The sequence below is a fragment of the Brassica napus genome, chromosome A2, assembly GCF_020379485.1.
Source record: "Brassica napus cultivar Da-Ae chromosome A2, Da-Ae, whole genome shotgun sequence".
Lineage (NCBI taxonomy): Eukaryota > Viridiplantae > Streptophyta > Magnoliopsida > Brassicales > Brassicaceae > Brassica > Brassica napus.
In genome coordinates this window covers 22,419,848-22,442,505 of record NC_063435.1, presented here as the reverse complement: position 1 = coordinate 22,442,505, position 22,658 = coordinate 22,419,848, and the positions used below count along the sequence as shown (strand labels likewise).

The 22,658-nt window shown below is 35.5% G+C and overlaps 1 pseudogene; it reads left to right on the top strand.

Moving 5' to 3' along the window:
• The first annotated feature begins 15,685 nt into the window (after window positions 1–15,685).
• On the top strand, window positions 15,686–19,933 carry LOC106413592 (annotated as a pseudogene).
• The last annotated feature ends 2,725 nt before the right edge of the window (window positions 19,934–22,658 follow it).

Here is a 22,658-nt window from a genome sequence, read left to right as displayed (position 1 = left end):
TCGATGGAGGTCCTTGCTGGCTCCTGGAGTCTCCAAAGCTTTAACACCTTTGATTTGAATCCTCAGATTCTCCTCTCCAAACAGAAGAAGAAAGAGAATGACATCAAATCCGCCAACGGAGAACATGGAACCTGCTGAAAGTGAGCAAACGGTAGACATTAACAAAACTATCTCCAAAAGAATGAAAAAAAAGAGAATATGATGACCAAGGGATGAAGCCTAAACTTTTTATAGGTGAGAATCACCGCCTAGATCAGAGATTACATGCACTGAATGCGAGATCGTGGTTGTAGTGTGCATGAAGAGTAAAGTTTTGGTTAATGGGGTTTGAATCAATTCGATTTGTAAATGTTGGGATGAGAATGATGAAAACGGACACGATATGAACAGTCACCGACTCGAAATTTGCAGACGAAACGACGAACCACATACCTTTTCAGAACCGCCTTTGATGGCTCACAGAATCAGACCTTCGCAGCGACGGCTAACCCTAAAGTCTCATGTCAGGAAGAAGAGATGGAGTAAACGGGCTTGCCTTCTGTTTGTAATTCGGCCCAAATAAAGATACCCATATAAATCGAGACAACTTTAATGAAACACAACATTTTAAAGATGGGAGACACGTGTCACTTCCTCCTACATCCACTTAATGACATGGCATCACCAGGAGGGAGGCAACATATTTTTATATAATAAGATATTATTATATATAGATAGTTAGCATTTAAATACGAAATCTTTGGATGCCGGGTAATAAATAATAAATATTTGCTGTAAACGTGTCCTGTAATAAACAAACTAGGTTAAGACCCGCGCTTTGCACGAGATGAATATTATATATATAAATTATTTTGTATATTATATGTTTATAACATATGACAAGAGTTATCTTTGAAGTGGACTTTGCAGAGTTATTTAATCCAGTTTTCAGATATCAAGGAGCTGAGCTGAAGAAAGTTTTGGTAAATTTTCAGGAGTGGGCTATTGTGGTTGTCTCGTCGAGAGCTAATAGATGTGCTCAAGCGATCGCAAAGAGTGTGACAAGGGAGAAGAGGTTCCAATCCTATGTGGCGATGGTATACACCAATGGTTGAAGGGACTTTTCGACTCTGATTTGCAAAGGATGGGTTGATCTGTTCAGAAGGTTTGATCTTCTTACTAGATTTTGAGGGTGGAGCTTCATGCTTGGGCCCGCGGGTTCTTGGTTTCTACGTGCTATGAGACTCTTTATTTTGGTTGTCATTTTTTGGTTTCAAACATTTCGTTTCTTTCTAATAATAAAGCTACACAAGTGTTAAAAAAAATATGTTTATAACATATTATGAAATAATAAATATATATTGAATAATTAAAAAGTCATTATCTACTACTTATATAATTAAATTGGTGCGAATATATAAACAAATTTTATAAATCGAAGAAATATTTTTTCTATTTGATATGATATATAATTAAATTTAAATGATAGTAACATATATATGATATATTTTAATATTAATATTTATTAGATGATGCTTTTTGCTCATATTTTTTCTATCATTTGTATCTGTTGTAACAAAAAGTCTAAATTAGTGATAACAAAATTTTTACTGTGGGATTAATGGTTTAAGTAATATTTTAAAAAAAATAAGTTTTTAATATTTTTTCAAAATTTTTATGAGAAAAATGTTCAAAGAAAATTTCAAAATTAAGATATTTATGTATTTTTATATCGCATATAGTTTAATTTAAAATGATACATATATTTATATATCTTTTATTTTTGATACTTATTGAATGAGACTTTCAACTTATATTATTTTTTAATTATTTGTATCATGTAATAACAAAAGTTTTAAATGATAGATCACAAAATTTGAATGTGAAACTTTTAACAGTTTTAGTAATTTATACTCGTTTTAAAAAATTCAAAATATAATATATAAATAATTTTTTTTAATTTTTATTATATGGTTACTATGATTGTTTAATTTATTTTAATAGCTTAAAATTTAAACAAATGTAATTATAATACACACTTATTTTTATCAAATCTTTATTATTCAAAATCATTAATTGTCATATATACTTTAGCCACATTAGGCAATTCCGTAATCTTATTTAAGGAAATAATGAAGCACATTAATAATGTATTTATTGTGGTTTAATAAAAAGCTTATTATATATTTAGATGGACCAACATATTTCTCTAAGGATTCTAAAAATCATTTTAGTGATGACACGTGGCTACAAAAAAATATTGCAATGCTTCTAAAATAATATATAGGGGATTATGAAAAAGTAAATCTAGACATCAGTCTTCCATGGTCACATCTGGTCCCGTTCGCCATTTACAGAGTTGCTAGGTAATAATCTGATGCGGGAAGCATGATATTTTATAAATATTTAAATATTGTTTTTTATAAAATTACATCTTGCAATACTAAACATTCTTAAACTAGAGCATTTAACCTATCCACCTCAGGAAAAAATTCACAACCTATCAAATTACCATATCATCACAAATAACAAAAAAAAATCTTTCCAAGTCAATTTATTCTTTCGTAACCTATCTCTTCATTTTCTTTCTCAAATCAAATTTTCCCTTTAAAATATTCATCTTCTCAACTCATCCTCCTATATATTAAAAGAGAAGTCATTTTATTGAGATCTGGTGACGTGTCGCTCGTAGGTGAAGTTTCAAAAAAATTGTTATAATTTGATTGGTCGATTGTTTTTAATTTTTATTTATTTAAATTAGATCTAAAAATTTAAGGTAAGTCTAAAAACATTTAACATCACTTGCCATATAATCTAAAGAATATTACAAATAAAAATTTATGGCAACTAAATCTCGAAATTATAGAAAGATTAATAATGTTATATTTATTACTTTTAATATTTATAAACTATAAAATATAATGAACGAATTTTTATATAAGATAATCATAATAGTTTTATATTCTACTTGATGAATTGTATTCAAATATAATTATATAATAACTATTTTAAATATTACAAAATCCAAACATGTTTATTAATATGATTTTTAAATTATTTATCGTTTTTTACAGAATAAATTTATCAGAATTTTAAAATTATTTATATAATGTTATAAATTATTTATAAAAATATAAATCCTACTATATATTGATTGAGAAGTCACATAAGTGATTTTTTATTACGTGTTGATCATAAATGAACTCTTCAAATTGTTATAATTTGATTGACTGATGATTTTTAATTTTATTTATTATAATTATATCTAAAAGGAAAGGATAATTTAATTATCACTTTCCAAATAATCTACATAATATTAGAAATAATTATTTATGGTAATAATGCGATCAATTTTTTTATATATTTATAAATTACATAAAATAATAAACAAAAGTGTTTATTTGAATTGATATAATGATTTTATATTTGTATAGAAAGAATTATATTTGTATATAAAGTATCATAATAACTATTAATGTCTAATAATTCAATGCATGCTTTATAAATCATTTATAAAATTATAAATACATTTATAAAAATCAGACGTTTTAAATTATTAAGAAGTTCTATGTCATTTATAGAAGCTTATACATTAATTTATAAAATGTATTTTTAAAATTTATCCTCCTATTACGATATTTTGAATTTTTTCATTTTAATGGTAAAATTTCTCAACTATGGTTACTTAGTGTAGAAACCCTTAAACTAAAGATTTACTGGTAGTAATAGTATCAGAGTTTAATTCATTAAATAAAGTTAGTTTAGGAAGTTTTTCGTTAAATACTTAGTTTGAGAGTTTTTACCCAAAACAAACTTAGTTGGAGGGTTTTAACGTTAAAATTCTTTATTCTTTCCTTATTATCTATTATTTAAATCCTTATAGTGGGGTTTGTTTTATCAAAAACCAGTTGCAATCAACTGACGAGATATCTTCTTTCCTAATATCATGTATTTAATATTTAAATATATATATATATAGCAAGATCTGAGTTACCAAAATTATGTATATTTTATAACCATAATATCTGTAAAAATTTATTAGAAAATATTCTTTCTCATAGATGAATTAAAATTTATTAGAGGATATTCTATCTCATAGCTTCTGTTGAAAACTAGGTCATTTGTGGAAGCACCGTAGCATACTGGTTAAGGTTTTAAGGCTTCTACACCCATGTCTGAGTTTGAATCCCAGACTATGCAATTTCTAGCAGATTACAGGAAATCCATGTTTCAAGTCCCGGAGAGAGTGATTTATTAAACAGTTATGGAGACTACACGGAAGAAAGACTTACAAGGGATCTTCAACATGGTGCAAGTAAATCTGGTTAGGCGTGGATTTTCATAGGACGGCTCAGGTGATGCAGTTAGACGTAGGTCTTCATAAGGCAGGTAGTATTGTCGGTTGTCGAATCGTCTATGTAATCTTTCTCATATCATAATTGTAATATCCTAATAAATCAACGTTAAAAAAAAAAAACTAGGTCATTTAGAAACTTAAACTAATTTGCTATATAAATATCACGCCACCCCCATTAGTTTCACTCATCTATCTTTTAAGTTTTCATATGTTTTTGATCGTTATAATTTAAATTCTACTTTTGTGATCTTGCACATGTGTATGATAATCAATTAGGTAACTCATAGACCAGAACACCATTACTGGTAATTTTATGGGGGATTCTTCTTCTCCGTTAATTTTTGTTCTCTTCCTCTCCATGTTGTATCTTTATCTATATTTTTGCATCAGTAGTGATTCAACTAACAAAAAGAGACGACTCTGTTTATCCAGGAACTGATCATCTCTTTCGAAAAAGGTAATTCTTTTTCTATAAAGTTAAATCACTTATCAAGAATATAATATAAGATATGTATGCTAATCAAGTTAGTTCTCTTATTGTTGTATCTTTATGCTGAACATTGTAATTGAGTTGTTTGTGTGTATGTCTTTTTGTAGACTGTGGATCACTGGATCAACATGTGTTTGCAAGGGAAAAAATCTAACGATTTCTTTAAAAAATCATTAGTTGATCTTCATCTCAAACCATCAGAAGAGGACTTAAAGCAATGGCCTGACATGTAAAAGTAAAACCATCATCATGCCTTATATGATCTTTATCTTTATAGATTCTGAATTCTGTGTGTGTTTCATTTTTGACTCACTTGCTATAGATGGCGACTCAACATTGATTTCTTTAGAAACATCAATGGCAAGCCCTTCAGATTCTTAATAAGGTAATTGTACTCTTTAAAAAAAATATCATCAGCAAAACATTATATGTTTGATGAATCATTCAACGATTGAAGGGTCAGAAACATTTGACTACTTGGAGAATCTCAGCAAAAAGGAGCTTTTGACAGAACAAGGCGACATCAATAAACTTTCAATCTGAGGTAAGGATGTCAACACTGATAGTGAAGAACAAGTATTGTTCTTTAACGCATATCAGAATGTTACCTTTTTTTTTAAATTTCAGATTGACCAGACTTACCTTGGATAGCCCAAAATGGTAGCACGATATGGTTTTCATTAGTTATGATAGTGATGATGCAGTTGTATGAAAACCTAGGTTGCACGGGTACTCCAAGTTGGTGCCGTCTCACGTATCGGATTCGTCGGGGGGACGGGGAAGTCTCGGGTACGCCTAGGAAACGTCCCCAATATGTGTGAGGTGAACCCGGGACGTCAAGACTCATCAGGTACGGGCTTGGTCAGAGAAGGAGACGTTCCGGAAACGTTTTCGCAGAAAATAGACGTATCCATCTGTTTTTTTTGTGTTATAAGAAGTGTAAAAAATTAAACCATATATGTTTTTAACCTTTAATGTGTTTATTCTATTAATTTTGAAAAGATCAAAAGTTGTAATTAAAAAAAATATTAGTGTCTCTGTCTCTTCAATTCTTCCACTCTCACTTTAGTCTCTTGCACTTCCATCTTCTTTCTCTTTGAAACTCAAGTCTCGACCGTATCTCTCTCTGTGATATATTAGCAACAGAACACAGATGCACTTTCCTTCCCTTCTTGTCTCTTTGTTGATTATATCACAAGCAAAACGCGTAAGCATTTTCTTTACCTTCTTCTTGTAATCTTATCTTACGAAAATAATTCATATACAATGTTTCTGTGTTTTTTATACAAAGATGTGACTGTCAGTTTATATGTATCATATATATTTTTAGCTTATTCTGTTGCTGTTTCGTATTTTGATCAATTGTGTTTGCTGCTGTTTCTGTTGCTGTCTAGTACTTTTATCAAGTGTGTTTGCTATTTGATAGGGTGCGGAAGCCGTATTAGTCGATGACCTAGGTTTTGATCTCGACTTTAGTAACTTGCTACCAAAGGCAACTTCGAAAACAATGGATAATGCGCGAATACTCTTCGCAGTGCTCGTTAAAGCTCTTAGGGGGACGCGAATACTCTTCGCAGTGCTCGTTAAAGCTCTTAAAGAAACTTAATATCTTATTCAATCAATCGTGTCTCTAAAACAAAGACTAAGCCGCTATTTATAAGGCTGATAAAGTTAAAACCCTAAGCTATAAAGGAAAGTTTATAATTATCTATTCCTAGTAATAAAAGGAAACTTAGAACACACGTAAAGCCCAAAAGAAGAAAAGCCACGGTAATGGCGGTGAAAGAGAAGATGCGCTGCATCAGGTTCCCCCGGGGTGAGAAAGGTTCGTCCACGAATCTGGATCCTCATTATCGCCATGGTAAGGGGAGAGATGCTTGACGTTAAAGACGTTGGAGGTACGCAAATGAGCCGGAAGCTGGACCTTGTAAGCATTCGGGTTGATGCGTTCTAAAACTTCACAAGGACCTACTTTCTTTGATTTGAGTTTGTTGTAATCACGAAGGGGAAGCCGTTCTTTTGTTAAATAAACCCATACCATTTCTCCAGGTTCAAAAAGAACTTCCCTGCGCTTTTTGTCTGCTGCGGTTTTGTATTTGACCGCTGCAACCTCTAAATTTGCTTGAGCCTGCCGATGAATCTGCTGGAGATCCGACACGAAATCCACTGCCTCACCATGATGTCTCGTGCGATCGGGTAGTGTGGCAAGATCTAAGGGACCACGAGGCATGATGCCATAGACGACATGAAAAGGAGAATAACCCAAGCTACGATTCAATGCATGGTTATGTGCAAATTCAGCTTGAGATAGCTTTGCATCCCATGTCTTGATATTATCCCCAACAAGGCAACGAAGAAGATTCCCGAGCGATCGGTTAGTGACCTCCGTCTGACCATCGGTCTGCGGGTGGTAAGCTGTACTCATGTCCAAGGAGGTGCCTAACATCTTCCACAAAGAACGCCAAAAATGACTAAGGAACCGTGTGTCGCGATCAGAGACGATTGATGTAGGTAACCCGTGAAGACGATAAATTTCTCGAAAGAATAAGACTGCGACACTGACTGCGTCTGTTGTTTTCTTGCAGGCTATGAAGTGGACCATTTTTGAAAAACGGTCAACAACAACGAAAATAGAATCATGACCACGCTGGGTTCGTGGTAATCCCAAAACGAAGTCCATGCTGACGTCCGTCCATGGTTGAGTAGGGACAGGAAGCGGCAAATAAAGCCCTGCGTTGGAAGCTCGACCTTTGGCCTGTTGACAAATATGACATCTCTCGACAAAACGTTCAACGTCTCTTCGTAATGATGGCCAAAAATAGGACATGGAAACCAAGTGCAACGTGCGATCCCTGCCCACATGCCCCTCTGTGTGAAGCTCCTTAATGATTTCTAGCCGCAGACTACTTTGCGGAACACATAAGCGGAGGTCTTTAAACAAGAAACCCTCATGAAGGACGTAGTCGCGTGAAATCCCATTGGATGCTTCAGCAAAAACTCGAGCAAAGAAAGGATCTTCAGGGTATAAGTCTGACAAGGAAGCAAACCCTAGAACCTTAGTATGCATGGTAGTAAGCAGCCCATGTCGGCGACTGAGGGCATCCGCGACACGATTTGATTTCCCGGACTGATGTTTAATAGAGAACGTAAACTGTTGGAGATAAGAAATCCATGAAGCGTGCCGAGACGACACTTTCGCCTGACTGTCTAGGTGGCGCAATGCATCATGATCCGTGAATAAGACGAATTCTCTGTGGACTAAGTAGTGGCGCCAGTGCTTGATAGCTTGCACAATCGCATAGAACTCTACATCATAAGTACTGTATCGTCCACGAGCACCTGCTAACTTTTCACTATAAAATGCCACAGGTCGTCCTTTCTGGCTTAATACGGCCCCAATGCGTAGTTTAGAAGCGTCACAGTGTAGTTCAAATGGCAAAGAGAAGTCTGGAAGGACAAGAATCGGGGCTGTTGTTAGCTTCTGTTTGATGAGGGCAAACGCCTCCGTCGCTTCCGTAGTCCACTCAAACTTTCCGTCTTTCATACAGCTCGTAATTGGTGCCATGATAGTGCTGAAGTGATTGACGAAACGTCTGTAGAATGAAGCTAGGCCATGAAAACTTCGTACCTCAGAAACTGTTTTTGGAATAGGCCACGATTGTACTGCCTCAATTTTGGAGTGATCGACGGCTAAACCCTGATCGGAAACGACATATCCAAGAAAGAGAACTTTGTTCACGCCAAACTCACACTTCTGTTTTGCGGCGTAGAGTTGTTCTGTTCGCAGCACCGTAAGAACCTTGCGTAAGTGATCAGTATGCTCGGCCAATGAAGTACTAAAGATTAAAATATCGTCGAAGTATACGACCACGAATCGACCAATGAAGGGGCGGAGAGCTTGATTCATGATACGCATGAACGTACTAGGAGCATTAGATAACCCGAAAGGCATTACCAACCATTCAAAGAGGCCTTCTCGAGTTTTAAATGCTGTCTTCCACTCATCGCCAGGGCGAATACGTATCTGATGGTACCCACTTTTCAGATCAATTTTGGAGAATATTTTCGCATTACCAATCTGATCCAAAAGGTCATCAAGCCGTGGAATCGGAAACCTATAGCGGATCGTGATTTTATTGATTGCACGACTATCCACACACATACGCCACGATCCATCCTTCTTAGGTATCAAAAGAGCTGGTACTGCGCATGGACTAAGGCTTTCTTTGATGTGGCCCTTGCGTAAAAGCTCCTCGACCTGCCGCCGCAATTCTTCATGCTCCATAGGGCTCATTCGGTAGTGGGGTCGATTAGGTAACGTCGCGCCGGGAACTAAATCAATTTGGTGTTGTATATCTCGAAGAGGTGGTAGTCCTTCAGGTAGTTCCGTAGGGAACACGTCGACGAATTCTTGTAACACCACGTCCAGAGATGAGGCGAGTGGTGTTGTAAGGAGACGGTGTGTAGTTGACGGAACGAGGGCAAATGCAACACCTTCTGTTTGGAGTTCCGAGATAAACGATTTATAGGAACACAAAAGCGACGTTGGTTTTGAGATTGTCGTTGTCTGTGATTGGTCGTGTGGCGCTGCTGGAGGTGACGAACTTGTTGGTATCTCTCGGGACGGGACGAGAACGATGTGATGATTGTCCCACGTAAAGCTATACGTGTTTTGAGCACCATCATGAATTATTTTACGGTCAAACTCCCAAGGACGACCTAACAGAAGATGACAAAAGTCTATCGGAGCAATGTCGCAATAGATGCGATCGTGGTAATGTTTGCCAATGGAAAAAGGGACAATCGCGCGCTGTGTAATGCGAATGCTTGCTTTGTTGTTAAGCCATCCCAGATCGTAAGGTGTGGGATGCTTGTCCCGAGTTAGGCCTAGCTTTTCTACGGCTTCCTCGGAGACGACATTACGACAGCTCCCTGAGTCGATGACAAAGCTACACACAGGGTCTTTGATGGTGCAAGTAGATCGAAAAATATTAGTTCGAAGCCACTTATCGTCCTTAGTGACTGGTGCTAAACAAGCTCGACGAAGGACAAGTAGACGTCCACTATCCCCGGCGGTAAGGGTCACCATGTTGTCTCCGTCTTCGTCATTCTCCTCTTGCGAGTCATAGATATCTTGTTCTTCAATAGCCTCATCAATTATTAACCCTCGTCGTGTGGCATGTGGACAGGCTGTTTGTCGATGACCTAGTTCACCACAAGAGTAACAACGTAATGCATTAGGACGTGTTGAACGCCGTAATTGTTGTTCTTCTGGTGTCGCGGGTTTAGTCGATGAAGCTGCCGCATCGCTGGTTTCCTTTGTGGCCGTCGATGGCGTGTTGCTGCTAGCTGAGTCTTGACTACGCGTCCGTGAAGAGGACTGATTCCAGTTAGACGTTCGTGACTGTTGCTCGAGAGATGCAGCGCGCCGCTGTGCTTCTCCAATTGTGGAAGGGTCAAATTGTGCCATTGCAGTCTGAAGTTGTGCGCGTAACCCTCCAATAAAGCGGGAGACAAGCTGGACTTGGCTGTCATTAATCTCGTTGCGGGTTAACAGCAAAGCAAATTCTTCTGCATATTCATCCACAGTACGACTACCTTGACGAAGATTTTGTAATCTTGTGTACATGGTACGTTCATAGTTATGTGGTAAAAAGGTTTGCCGAAGATGTTTAGTTAACTTCTCCCATGATTGGATCGGAGTTTTACCAGTGCGAGACCGAGTGGTTTTGAGTTGTTTCCACCAAGTTGCTGCATGTCCGCGAAAACGCGTTGCCACGAGTGAAACTCGTCTGGTGGCCGGAACCTGTTTAAATTCGAGGATTTCTTCGACTGAAATCAACCAGTCAACGAGATCATCTCCTTTAAGGCCACCATGGAATTCAGGGATATCCACTTTAAAGCTTTGTTCCCAACGGTTATTGACGACGTGTTGCTGTCGTAGATCGTCATAATAGACACGTCGATGCTCGTCAGCTTCGTCTTCGTCTATGTCATGAGCTCGTGCGTCACCGAGTTGTTGTGGGCGACGAAAGTGTTGCTGGTGTTGATTGGGAGGTAGGTTTTGTTGCTGTTGTTGCAGGGGTGGGAATGGTGGGAGCTGTTGTCGATGGTGAGGGTTATGTTGCTGTAGTTGAGCTGGCGGTAATGGAGCATGGGCGATGGGTTGGACTTGTTGGTCCAAACGCGTCGTTAATGCTGTCGTTAAGGCGTCAAGGCGGGTTGCTAATGTTCCCACTGTGTCGCTGAGTTGTTGGATAGATGTTTGTGTCACCTGTGTGGACACCTGCGTTGCGGACTGCATCTCGAGTAGTAAGGTTTTAAGCTCAATTATTTCCGGCGTGGCTCCCTCCGGGTGTTGGTCCCGAATGTCACCACCAGCGCCTCCTGTTTTCTTAGTCATTAAAACAAGAAGTTCTTTTCCCGAAACGTACTGCTCTGATACCAACTGATAGGGTGCGGAAGCCGTATTAGTCGATGACCTAGGTTTTGATCTCGACTTTAGTAACTTGCTACCAAAGGCAACTTCGAAAACAATGGATAATGCGCGAATACTCTTCGCAGTGCTCGTTAAAGCTCTTAGGGGGACGCGAATACTCTTCGCAGTGCTCGTTAAAGCTCTTAAAGAAACTTAATATCTTATTCAATCAATCGTGTCTCTAAAACAAAGACTAAGCCGCTATTTATAAGGCTGATAAAGTTAAAACCCTAAGCTATAAAGGAAAGTTTATAATTATCTATTCCTAGTAATAAAAGGAAACTTAGAACACACGTAAAGCCCAAAAGAAGAAAAGCCACGGTAATGGCGGTGAAAGAGAAGATGCGCTGCATCACTATTGTTTCTGTTGATGTCTAGTATTTTGATTAAGTGTGTTTGCTGCTGTTAAAACTTATGTTTCAGATTTTAACATTTTGACTTATGGATATTTTTATATTTTCTTATATGGTCGTCGTTTCTATGCCGTACCCGTATTTACAAATTTAAAGTTTGACGTTTCACGTCCCCGCTCCCCGTCCCGGTCCCGGGGCTGCTTAGATGAAAACCATGGGAAATTCGAAAAGCATGGTCAATTTAGGGGACGATGAGTACAAAAGCATACATTGTGTGGATGGACCGGCCAGCTTATATTAATCGCTGTTAAGTCCAGTCTCTTCTTTGATCAACTTTAACTACAGAGCAAATTAAGGGTTCGGATTCTATCTGTTTTGGAATCCCATCCTAAAAAATATTATCCACTACAGAGACTATGCAGAGGAATAAGCTTGATTATGTGTTTCACTAAAATCTTATTGCAGGTGCTGGCTTTTGCTTACCAGTCTTACAAGAATGACCCAGTTCCAAGAACTTGAGCTGGAAAAGCAGCCAAGCAGCTCAAAGTGGCGTTTGCAATCTCTTGCGAGGAAACGACAAGATGTGCGGCAATAAAAAAAGGTTATCATATCTCTTACCGCTCAAGTAATTTCAAAGCTCAAAAATAGTAATATACTTTATGCGATTAGGAGTGGTTTCTTATGACTGGATTATCAGCGTAATTAAAATTATGCAAGTGTAAGACATGGCTGAAATATTACCCGTTCGATCAGCTCGAACTGTGAAGTCTCCTCGGTCCCTTAATTCATTTGGTTCCAGTCCAGGCCGCGTTGACCCTTATAATATCTTAAACCGGCCAAATGGGAACCCGAGCAAAATGGTGTAAATACCACTATGTTTTCAAATTGGACCATTGCACCTGTACTTGGAAATAGAGAAGCATCGACTGAAGCACATAACGAGAAGGAATGGGTTGAGCAAGATGCGCATGGCGTCTGCATCAGTCTTACAGCCTTAGCCAGTGGTGTTACCGACCTCAAACGTGTCTGTTTCAGGTACAATCATATTATATATTCCCTAGAAAGAATCAGTTGTAGTTTTGCTGACAGTTCTATTTTATAACAGCTGAAAAAGGTTTAGTGAGAAAGAAACAAAATTGTGGTGGCCATATAACAGAGGAAGAAGAGTCTACGAAAAATACAATATACGAATGGTTGACAAAACCAGTAAGGAAATACCTCACTGAGATTCTTTTACACCAACCACTTCTCTGATTTTCCCAAGCGAGCAATCTGAGTGCAAAATCTTGGGATATAACACATCTTCTATATATAAAGATAGAAAAGTAAAAGCTTTAAAATTGTTTACGTATTCTTTCGTTGTAGTTTGGGGGCTGTGTTGTGTTTATTGTGAGAAGGTAGTAAATTCTGTGTGGTGTCCATATTGTAAATTCTACATGTATAAAAATATGTCCTCACTCCTCACAATGGGTTTCGATCAGTTTTGTAGTTTCATTGCAACATTTGGGTACTACAGATTATTACAACCATTTCTTTCACGGTACTCATGACGACTTGAGGAAAAATGTTTCAGAAGGTTAGTTTTGATGAGCTGAGTTTTATTGTTAGTTCAAAGGATATAAAAGATTTTCTCTGTGGGTTTATAGATTCTCATTTTGAATGTGATCCGTATTGTACATTTTCTATCAGGGGACTAGCGTTATACTTTTAAATGGTCTAAGAAATAGTGTGCAGCTTGATCAACCTTCTGATTTATAACATAAGACCGCCAAAGATTATAAAAGAAACCGGTTAAGTATGATCGATGCGGAGAAAAGACGTTACAGTGGTAGAACTCCCGGATAATTTCCCTGAAACATTCGCAAAAGCGAGAGTGTTTGAGATTGAGTTATACGACCAATATGATGTTCAGAACAGGATACAGTATGGCAACTAGAAGTTAAATGCTGCATACTATGAAGACCAAGAGAATTCCAAGAAAGTCATGTGTATCTTCTGTTCTCGGTCAGTATGAAGAAAGTTCAAGCAATGTTCTTATATATTTGCATCAGGTAATTTGCTGTTGATTAATTTATCTGCAGGTGAATGCAAGTGGGCAGTTTGTTGGTCTTGCAAAGGTGATATGTTCGTTTGATTTCAACAAGAGTATTGGCAATAAGATAAATGGATTGGTTATGTAATTCCTTCTTGGATGTGGTTGAACTGAAAGCTTAGAATATTTTGGATATTTTCAAATGTTACGGCTTTGAGTCATGTTTTTTAACTGTTACGGTCATGCATTTATTTTTAGATATTTCAAGGAGTTGATGAGAAAGAATACATGTACACTTGATGATCTCGAGTTATATGAGCCTACACAAAAGATCATAAGTGATAAGAATATCAAGCAAAAGAAACTAGTTTTAGGTTGGATAAGAGGATGTAGGAGACGCAGTCGCAGTGGCTTGTGATGTGTAGCAATGATAAATACACCAGTTGAGAAAAGAAAAGTAGAAAGAAGTTTTACTTACGTTTGTTTGTCTAACTAGGTGTTTTCCTATACCATTGATAAATTTTTTTAAGTTAAATTGTATTTAAAATGAAATTTATTAATATTACATATTTTATTATTTTTGACTAATATTTAATATAAAGTTGATTATTTAAACATAAAATTAAGAAAAAATAATTTTTTTATTTTAAATTACATTTAATAATATATATGTAATATATTTAAAATTCAAATCTTAGATACAAATTTTATCTATTTATTTTGGTTAAATGTATTAAATCAACTTGTATAAAATTACTAAAAATCATATAGATTAAAAATTATAACTAAACAATATTTATAAAATTTGTAGATATCTAAAAGAAACTAATGAAATTACGATTTATTAATTTTTGTAAAAAGATATAGAAAATTTTGAAAATATTAGTAATAAAAATTGTGTAATTATTAAAATACAATTAAATAATGTATTTCGAAATTTATAATGCATATATCAATATATTTATTTTAGTGATGATTTATGAATTATTACCTTATTTTAAGAAGTTTAACAAAAATATAAATCAATATTAAATGTAATGTATTAGTTATTATCATATTCTGTAAAGTTTACCAAAAATATATGTCAGTAATACATGTGATTGTCCATGTCATATTAATTATAAGTCATATCATCAAATTATAAATCATATCATCAATCTTGTTAGCCATGTCATCATTTATTTTGTAAAAATGATTGTAGAAAAGACATGTGGCAAAATCATTTCGCAAATATAGCGTAGGGGATGTGTTTAAAATTTTAGTGATGCAAGTTTTCTATTGTCTGAATAGGTGAAAATCGTGGATTTTTTTTTTTTTGTCTGCAACTGCGAATTAATGTATTAAACCTTGAAATATATAATATGCGATATATACTAAGAAAAAAACTATGTTTTGTACGTATGCTGATGTCATCACAATTAATATAATGAAAAATACACAATCTTTATATGAATAGCAGTTCCAAAAAAAAAATTTGAATAGCAATCCCCGAGACTATGTTTGAGAAGTGATTTGTATATGTGTCATCACTACATTAACTTTCACAAAAAAATGATGACATGATTTAAAAGAAATATGACATGACATAAATCTAATTGTGACATGTAAAATTTATGTTTTTGGTAAGATTTCTTAAATACAATAATGATGATTTTCTATATACGGATTTATATTTTTGGAAAAATTTCATAATATAGTAATAACTAATAAATTTTTTATCAAAAATATTTTTTCTCTGTAAATATTCATTTTGGTAAGATTTTATGATACCTAATAACTTTTCTATATCTATTAAAATAATATGTTTTTATATATAAATAATAATTGCGAATATTAAAATTTTACATCAATATATGAATCATATTTTTATTATTAAAATAAGTGTAGTTTAAAATATATTTTATCAAAGTATATAAGTTATTTTTAATTTAATGTATATATTATTAGAAATAATTTATATATTTACAAATAGACATATTTAAAAATGGTAATTAAATAAAGAATAATATAATAAAGTAGCTTTACAAATTTCAATTATTTTTATCAAAAGTTAAATAATGAAAAATTAAAAGATCAAAGTAAACTTGAATAAATCAAACTAAAAACAATTACATTATGGTTTTATTTTTTTTAACTAATAAAAGTAAATGGATGCCACTGGTATGCTCTCACTGCAAGGAAATCGGTCACGGTCTGAAACACTGTAGGGCCGCACCAATCCTTTGTAATAGATGCAACTCCAGGACTCACACATCTGAAACCTGTCAAAAACCTCCTGCAGCAGAGACCAAACAATCTCAGTCAAGAAGAGGTAGAGCTAAAAGTAGAGATGTCTTAAAGTCTGACCCGATCCCTACTGCTGGAACATCCAAGTCTGTAGTAATCCCCTTCTCTGAATCCACTCTTGGGAAGTTGGAGATCACTGAAAAGGCAGAAGGTAGTGGAAAGCGGATCCATAGTTCGATAGGTGACGACCATGAGACTTTTGCTACTCATAAGGAGTACGCATCAGCAGGAGTAGTAACAGATTCCTCTGATATTGATTCTTCTGAGGCAGAGATGGAGAGAAGCAGCACAGAGAAGCAGTCGAGTTTCGAAACATCTGGTTCAAAAAAAAAACAGAAGGAAAAGAACAAGAAAGGCAAGCGGGGCAAGGGCCCCAAACCTCAATAATTTTTTATGTGTACAAACCTTTTTTGCTGGAATGTCAGAGGCTTCAATATATCAAGCCATCGACGCGGATTTAAATATTGGTTAAAGAATAATATGAACCTTTTCGGTGGGATCATCGAGACTCATGTTAAGCAGCCTAAGAGTTGCAAGTTAATCGCTCAAACGCTATCTGGTTGGTTGTTTGAAGATAACTATGAGTTCTCAGACTTGGGAAGGATTTGGGTAGTTTGGCACCCTAGTGTGCAAGTTGTTGTCATAAGGAAATCACTCCAGATGATAACGTGTGAAGTTCTCTTACCAGATGCTTCCATCTGGATTTTAGTATTAGTAGTTTATGCGTCTAACTTTGAAGATCTTCGTAAGGAGTTATGGGAAGAGATTGAAGCAGTCGCAGCGTATAATGAAGCTTTGGCTATGCCTTGGATGGTTTTAGGAGATTTTAACCAAACCAGGCACCCTGATGAACACTCCCTACCTGTAAGCCAGAATATTGATAGGAAGACGAGAGATTTCAGAGAATGCATTCTCACTGCTGGCTTGGACGATCTAACATACCGAGGGAACCTGTTTACATGGTGGAACAAGAATCCCGAAAAAACCATCGCAAAGAAGTTAGACCGTACCCTCGTTAACGAAGCTTGGGAAGCCACTTTTCCCACTGCTTTTGCAACGTTTGGAGAGCATGACTTCTCGGATCATGCTTCTTGTGGAGTAACATTGCAGCAGGAATCTGCTAAATGAAGAATTTAAATACATGGTCTGCTACCACTGGTTTTCCTTCAACGTAGTCGGATCTACGATGCTCCGTCTTGCGAGAAAGCTAAAACTACTTAAGAAGGAAATCAGAGTCTTCAGCAGAGAAAATTATTCTGGGATTGAGATGAGAGTGAAAGAAGCACATGAGATTTTGATAAACCTCCAAGCAGAAACTCTGGCTGACCCATCCCCGTCTAACGCAGAGCTAGAGATTGAGGCCCAGAGAAAATGGCAGATCCTGGTCAAAGCAGAAGAGAACTTCTTTCTGCAAAGATCGCAGGTTCTATGGCTAGTAAATGGAGATGATAACACAGCCTACTTCCATCGGATGGTCAATGCTCGCAGAGCAATAAATCATATCCATTACCTCATTGCTACATCAGGTGAACGTTTTGACACTCAGGCTGGGATGATGAACCATTGTGTCGACTACTTCTCCTCTCTCTTAGCTGGACAGTCTGAACCGTGTATGTTTACCCAAGGCGATATCAACCTCCTACTTCCCACTAAATGCAATAATGAGCAGAAACTGGCTATGACAATGAGGTTTTCTAGAACAGAAATCAGGGACACTTTCTTTGCGCTTCCTAGAAATAAGACTTGCGGACCAGATGGGTTTTCAGCGGAGTTCTTTTGTGGTTGCTGGGATATTATTGGTTCAGAGGTCTGTGATGCTGTAGAGGAATTTTTTGCATCTGGTTCAATGCTAAAGCAGTGGAATGAAACCACAATGGTCCTCTTCCCAAAGATCACAAACGCTTCCTCGGCCGCAGACTTCAGACCGATATCCTGTCTGAACACAATATATAAGGTAATCTCTAAGCTCTTGGCATCAAGACTCTTGCCTATCCTTGCTCAGATTATTTCTCCAGCCTAATCAGCGTTCTTGCCAGACAGACTTCTTGGTGAAAATGTTCTGCTGGCGACTGATATTGTTCAGGGATATAACAGAAAAGCGAGTGAACCGAAGGCAATGCTGAAAGTGGATCTTAGGAAAGCTTTCGATTCCGTTAGATGGGATTTTGTTCTAGCGGCACTCCGAGCTCTTGATATTCCTGAGAGGTTTATTAACTGGATTGACGAATGTATCAGCACTCCGTCTTTCACAATCTCAGTCAATGGTAGTACTGGAGGACATTTCACAAGCTCTAGGGGACTGAGACAGGGAGACCCATTATCCCTTTATCTCTTCGTGTTATCTATGGAAGTGTTCTCTAGTCTTCTCCAGTCCAGATTTGACACTGGCTACATCCACTACCATCCTCGAACCTCAGAACTAAAGATCTCTCATTTGATGTTCGCAGATGATGTAATGATCTTTTTTGATGGAGGAAGCTCTTCATTGCATGGAGTGAGTGAAGCTCTGGATGATTTCGCCTCCTGGTCTGGCCTAAGAATTAACCCTCAAAAATCTCAGCTATTCTGCGCAGGGGTGAACCAAATTGAAGCTAACGCAATGGTATGCTATGGCTTCACGTTAGGTTCACTACCTATTCGCTATCTTGGGTTACCTCTTATGTCTAGAAAGTTGAAGATATCAGAGTATGAACCTCTCCTGGATGCTTTAGTAAGAAAATTCAGATCATGGGCTGTGAAATCTCTATCATTCGCAGGAAGGAAACAATTGCTAGCCTCGGTAATTGCTGGTATGATCAACTTCTGGATTTCAACTTTCAGGTTACCTAAAGGATGCATTCAAAAAATAGAGTGCCTATGCTCTAGATTTCTATGGTCTGGTGATATAGAAAAAAATGGGCTTGCTAAAGTGGCTTGGAATACAATCTGCTTACAAAAGATGAAGGGGGTCTTGGTCTTAGAAAAATCTCTAACTGGAACATAACCCTCATCTTGCGATTCATTTGGCTGCTCTTCTCGGATAAACCGTCTCTTTGGGCTGACTGGCACAGGTTCCATAACCAGAGAAACACAAGTTTTTGGGCAATTCAACCTTCAGACTCAGACTCATGGGCTTGGAAGGACCTGCTGAAGCTACGGCCACTTCCGGAAAGGTTTATAAGTTGGGAAGTGGGGAACGGTCAGAAGATCAGTTTTTGGTACGACATTTGGACACCCCTAGGACCTTTAATTAAGTTCCTGGGAGAGCACGCCACTAGGAAGCTTCGGCTTCCTCTCAACGCATCAGTTGCTGACGCGTGTTCTCAAACTGCCTGGCTGCTCCCATCTCCAAGATCAGATAATGAGGTCCTGCTCCATGCTCATCTCACTCTTATTACCTTGCCAACTCAAAACGCCTCTGCAGACAGGGCTTACTGGTTAACAAATGGACTCAGGGACACGGTTTTCTCAGCAGCAAAAACTTGGAATGAATGCAGACCCACAGAATCTAAAAAGGAGTGGTCAAAATTGGTCTGGTTTAAAGGTTGTGTCCCCAAACACGCCTTTCATATGTGGACTGCACAGTTAAATCGTCTCCCCACCCGTCTAAGGCTAGCTTCTTGGAACATGGCGATCCCAACAGCTTGTCCTCTTTGTTTATTTGGACAGGAATCAAGGGACCATATTCTGCTCCACTGTGGTTTCAGCGCAGAGATCTGGAGATTGGTGCTGTCAAGATTTTCTTCCTCACATACTGGTTTTCTGAACTGGACTGAGCTTCTCTCATGGATCAAACAGGGCTCAAACAGAGCTCCAACCCTTATGAGGGAGATTGCAGCTCAAGCAACTATATACCATATATGAAGACAGCGAAACCATACTCTGCACAACCATATCTTCATCCCGGCGACGTCGGTTTTCAAGTCTATTGATCGTGAGATAAGGAACATTATTCTTGGCAGAAGACACAGAAAGGAGTTTTCTGCTCTTCTATCTCTGTGGCTGAGATTAAGCTGATCAGCCATCTCTCTAGTTTTATCTTATGAGGTGTGTGTAATGTTTTTCTTGTTTTATTTTTTTGCCTCGGAAACATTTTGTCTAGAACTCTTTTGTAAATTCTTTGTTCATTTTATATGATATTAATATTCTAGCAAAAAAAAAAACTAATAAAAGTAAAATATAAAAATAATTTTTTTATTTATAATATTTTTAAATATTTTATATCTGCGCATGGCGCATGAAAACTCCTAATGCCATATATATTACAAAACGTTTGTTGCTGTAAAATATGTTTTTTTAATACTAACAATTTTGATTACTTATACTAAAATACATCTAAAATTATAATCATTTGTCAAGTTTAAACTTTAAAGCTTACGGAATAGAGTACATCAATATACCAAAATTGGGTTATGGGTTTAGTATTGTCTTATGAAGTCAAAGAAATCAGATTACTCATTTAGAAACAGAAAATGATTTCAAACCAACATCCCTTTTTATATAAAATTTTATTCTAGATCAAGTGGTTAAGTAATCTCTATGGGGCAGTTAAATATCGAAATCCAAAATAGTCTGAAAATGAAGCTGTGACAATCACAAGCATTATCTAAAGATATTTTAAAGAAAAATAAACACATAATTTTTTTTTCACAACAACAAAGAGACTCATGTAGCCTCTGAAAACCAAAAAGGTTGCTTCGCATCCATATGGACAACGAAAGACGGCTGTTTCCTTGTATTCCGTGCTAGACTATCCGCTTTCTTATTTTGCGTCCGCGAGATATGAATGATCTGTGAGCTGTAAAAACTATCCTTCAAAATCTTGAGATCTTCCAAGTAAGCTTCAAAAGCTGGTCATTCCTCTGGTTCCGAAACCATCTTCAGCAATTGGAAACAATCCGTTACAAATGTGACCTGAAATTGACGTAAGTTTCGCATACATTTCATAGTTCAAAGTAGTGCATCCATCTCCGCGTGAAGGGGAGACAGAGGAGCCCTAACATTCCTTGCACCCATCAAACCGTCAAAACCTTCTAAATTGCTATACCAACCTTGTCCGGCCATCGGGTCACATTCTTTCCAGGATGCATCCACAAAACACCATCGTCCTGGAATTGATGGTAAATTCCTTTTTGAAAAACAAAAAATATGTTTGAATCCTAAATTTCACATTCCAAAAACCCTATCCCATCCCTCAACTCTAGATTAGTTAACCCTAAGGGTATAATTGTCTTTTACCCTTCATTAAAAGTGAGCGTAAAAGTGGTTAGTGTAAACATGAAAAGTGGTACTATGAATGTGCTATTTGTGGCAATTTTCCTAGATTCATATGTAATGAAAAGTGCTTTAGATTCATAGTGTTTTTATTATTTGAAATTTTTGTATTCTTTAAGATTTTTTTGGGGAAATTACATGTTTACCATTTTTATGGTACCACTTTTTATTTTTACCACCACTAAAGAGACATTTTCAAAAATACATTCTTCATTAAGTGGCAAAAGACTCTTATGCCCTTGTTATTTATATATAATAAATCATTATTTAAATAAAAAATTAAAAAATTAAAAAAAAATAAAAAAAAATAAAAAAAATTAAAAAAAAAGTAAAATTTTTTTTTATGTTTTCGAATTATACTTTTAAATTCAAACTTTTTTTTTTTTTTTTTTTTTTTTTTTTTTTTTTTTTTTTTTTGTTGATCAAAAAAAAAAAAAAATTCAAACTTTTTATAATTTTTTTTTTGAAATTTTTTTTTTCGAATTTTGTTTTATTTTTTTTCAAATTTCTTTTTGAAAAACGAAAATTATGTTTGAAACTATTTTTTAAAATTTTTTTATATATTATTTAAGTATTTATTTATATATTAATTAGAATCATAAATTTAACATTCCAAAAATCCTACTCCACCCCTCAACTCTAAACCTTTCAATAAAAATGAGGGTAAAAATAGTTAGTGTAAACATGAAAAGTTGTACTATGAATGTGCTATTTGTGGCAATTTCCCGATTTTTTTTGTTAGTTAATTTTATGATGGTCTTTCAAAGGTTTACTTTTTTATATTAAATTGATTCCTTTAATAATTTTGCCTTTTCACTGAATTGAATAGTAGTTTCCTTTTTATTTTGAAATAAATATTTTTTTAAAATCTTGAAATTTGTAAAATAATATATAAAATGGTAATTTGACATATTTTGGTGCTTAAAAATAATATATGGATATTCTCAATGATCTATTGCATCAAATTACATATAGTACATAACCTAAATTTTGTAAATCATGTGTTTTAGATTTATATAGTTATAATTGTTTGACAATATTGTATTTTTAAATTAACTATTATATTTGTTTGTTATTTTTATGTTAATTTTCAAACTTTATTTTATATAATATGATTTGTACATGATGCTTTTAATTTTGTAAGTTTAACTTATTTGATATTTATTTATAATTTATTTTGAAAAAAAAAATTTCGTAATATTAACATTTTGAGAAATACCAAATTAAAAAACGATTTGGTATATTTTTGGTGCTCTAAAATAATATGTAAACATTCTCAATAATTTATAATATCAACTTATATATAGTATATGTTATTTTGAATATTTTCAATAGTATATAACCTAAACTTTGAAAATCATGAAGTGAAATTGCTACAAATAGCATATTCATAGTAACACTTCTTATGTTTACACTAATCACTTTTACCC